Raw genomic sequence first — 3,600 nt, forward strand, 5'->3', positions numbered from 1 at the left:
GCAGTTCCGGACTAACTGCGGGCATCCATCAGCCAAGATATCTACAATGCAGCCAAATCTGGTATTCACTCAGGCTTGGACACAAGCGACTGCATAGGTCAGGCGATGGGTACAAGGGTGGCACTTCAGTGCCATGCCTGGATGAGGTCCACAAATTTCTGCAGATATGTCCAAGCATCCCATATGGACATGCCATTCCATGGTTCTTGACTCTTTGACGACAAGGCAGTTTCAGCCTTGGAATGGTTTAAAGAAAGCAGGGCCACAGCACACTCCTTGGGTCTTTTTTCCGCACCTGACAGTTCCTCCAGCAATTTTGCCCGCTCTGTGGCTATGCTTGGGCTTTTCTTTATTTGTACAACACATTTAAGCTTTCACAGCAAATTTTCGCTTTGGGTATAGACACTCTTTTCGGACTTGTTTTTTGGTCTTCAAACCCTCTTCGTATTTGTTGAGTCTACTTCTTGCCTTTGTAAAATTTTTGCAGGTTTTCCTTCTGTGTCTGTGAGGACTCTCGCAATGGATTTTCTTTCAACCTGGACCTTGGACAGCTTGGATGCAGCTCCATCAGTCACTTTAGCAACCCGGAGCTGCGACAATTCGACCTTGAGGTCACCTAGCTGCTTCAGAAGATCTTCCTACTTACCACACAGATCACGGGCCTTGATTTTTGTCATATTTGCTGTGAGCCTCCACCGGAAAAAGCTTGGGCTTTCAGTTTTGCCAACACCACACCCCCTTTACCAGCCCAGAAGGCCTTTCAGGCCTTTCATGGCCAAGGCTACAGTAATGCAAGATGACATCCAGGACAGCAGGGACAATGTGCAGTCTCTGTTGCATCAGCAGCCGCAAAACTGCTTTAGTGTTCCCTATCCAGCACACAGCTACCCTGTTGAAAGTAGGATCAGATATTACGTCCAAAGGTGGCAGGCCTTCACTTCAGACAAGTGGACCTTTAGATTGTACATTAGGGATACACACCCCATTTCTTTCTGCCCGACTCACCTTCCACCGCCGTTAGGGTGACTCGCGAAGGACCACTTGTCGGTGTAGCAGCAGGAAGTGTATGCCCTTTTGGCCATAGAGAGGGTTCCTGCACCAGAAATGGGAACTGGGTGTCATTCCCACTACTTGCTTGTAGTGAAGAATAATGAAGGATTTTGTCCTGTTTGAGATCTCCACCCTCTCATCTTGCTGCGAACAGTACAAAGTCAAGATGCTCATGCTGGCCCTGGTCCTATATGACCTAAACCTTGGGATTGGATGGTGTCATTGGACCTGCAGGATGCTTATTTCTATATCCCCTGTCCTGTGGTACACACACGCCACTTGTGGCTTATAGTGGATTAGGAGCATTTTCAGTTTGCAACTCTCTATTTTGGCCTCACCAGTGCCACTCGGGTGTTCCAGTCTTCACCTATCCCAATAACTGGCTGCTGAAGGTGGGCTTGCATCTTTAGTAGGCAACCTCCTAACAACGTTGGGGTTCACTAGCAATATGACAAAGTCACACCGGACCCCTTCGCAGGCGTTCACATTCATCAGAGCTATTGAAGATATGATACTGTTTTGTACCTTTTTCCCGGAGTGGAGAGTTCATGACATTCTGGTTTGATCCCAATGTTTTAACCATTGCCCTGGAACTCAGGGCAGATGACTTAGGCTGCTGGGATTCCATTTATAGCCCAAAGGAATCCTTAGTATAAACAGGCTCTAGAACACACACATGCATCCCACACATGTTTAGGAAATCTAAAACACAAAGCCGAAGGTTGAACAACTTACGCCAGCTAACCCAGAAACATTACCCTCAGATACCTCCTTGGTCCCAGGCCTGCCCGTTCCAGAAATTATCTGCAGCAACAGGTTTACACCCCTCCAAAGCATGGTTGACAACTCCATATTCATAGAGGAGCGGGAAGGTGTGGGGGAGACTCTTCACTGCCCAAGGGGTAACCTTCTTCCAACATAGATGTCTATAAGATCATTAGTGACCTAAAAGCGTAAATTAACACTTTCAGTTCAACAATAGGAGACCACACAGGGCAGGTGAACCAGCTGCTAGCAAGAGGCGGGGGCTATCATACAAATTGCCCCCATGGAATAACAATCTACCTGATGGGCATAAATTTCCCATGCCCACAGGGTCGCGCCCCACCCCACAAGAGCCGATAATGCAAGTGTTCAGAGAAGCTTTGCTGAAGTGGCTACTTGCAGGAAACCATTGGTAAAAAATGATGAGCAATTGAAAGCAGACATGGTGTCTTAGGAATACATGGAAGATCCCATGTCATGGAATCTCCAACTAAAAACATTCTAAGGCAGCAATCAATGGTTTGGGAGTGCCTAGCCCCATTGGCTACCCGTAACGTCAATATGATTAATGTCCTCAAAATTGCCCAGCATCAGGAGTACAAAGGGGGGGATTCTCTCAGGAACAAAACAATTAATTGGATCTGCCATGTGAGAGGCTCTAGTTCAGTGATTAGGGAAAATATCCTGAGGTCCAGAAGATGCGTCCTTACCAATAGCCCCACAGACTGTATTGAACTGTGCTTGATCGACAGGAGGCTGGTTCACAATCTAATAGCTCTAGACGCTAGGTCTTGCCCCCTGCAACGTCTAACATCCAATTCAAGTATCTGAAAGAGACACGTTAGTGATAGATTCCTTACCTTAGAATATCCCCAGGCGTCAGACTGGATCCGGAAAGTTTTGCGTAGCAGTACCCTTGCGCGTCGGTAGGCTTCGTCTGCGGCTCCGCGTCCGTTGTCAGCGTCGTGGGCGCCGTGATGACGTCATTGGAGTACTTAGACGCCGCCTCCGCGTGCTAACGTCAGTTCTTCTTTTTTCCGCGCCAGCCAGCGCAGATCTGGAAAGAGCAGTTCCCTAGTCACTTTTTGACTAAACTTTTGTGATCTTTTGATCCATTTCGAAGTCTTTACGACTCCGACGGTGCCGTTAGGGATGCCCGGATTCAAGCATTGCGACGAGTGCGACCGTACCATGTCGGTCACGGATCCCCACCGCCTGTGCCTGATGTGTTTGGGCGTCGACCATGACGACGAGGCCTGCTCCGACTGTCGGGCCCTTTCGAGGAAGGCCAGGCGGGAGCGGTCCCGCAGGCGACTCGAAATCCGCCAGTCGGCCCCGTGCCGTGTGAGGTCCCGGTCCCGGTCCCACGGGAGGTCGAGGGACAGGTCGCGGGGACGGAGCCGTCACAGCTCCGGGAGTCGGCGCCACTCCTCCGGGTCCAAGTCGTCAGGTAAGAAGCATAAGAAGTCGAAGATACATCATCGCTCTTCTGACTCCCCCCGACGCTCGCGCGATGCGGCCGGGGGTTCGGGTGACACCGCCCACACGGCTCCTCGGGAGTCGCGGGCGCCGCGTTCGGCCCTGGTCCCTGGGCTGAACGCGACGCCGGAGGAGATCGAGCGTTTCCTCATGGCCATGAGGTCCCTTTCTCCTCTGACGGGTTCCGCGGCGCCTTCGGGCCCAGCGAACCCGTCTGGGGGCCCTAGTGGGTCAGGGGCTACGACCCGACGCCGTCGGGTGCTTCGGCCTCGACGCCGCCGGCGCCTTCGGGCCCAGCGCCGCGGG

At 51.6% G+C, this 3,600-nt stretch overlaps 1 pseudogene; it reads right to left on the reverse strand.

The window, feature by feature from the left end:
* Positions 1 to 358: 358 nt before the first annotated feature.
* Positions 359 to 677, reverse strand: LOC147707129 (large ribosomal subunit protein uL29 pseudogene; annotated as a pseudogene).
* Positions 678 to 3,600: the final 2,923 nt, after the last annotated feature.

This window comes from Lissotriton vulgaris, chromosome 6 (genome assembly GCF_964263255.1).
Source record: "Lissotriton vulgaris chromosome 6, aLisVul1.2, whole genome shotgun sequence".
NCBI lineage: Eukaryota > Metazoa > Chordata > Amphibia > Caudata > Salamandridae > Lissotriton > Lissotriton vulgaris.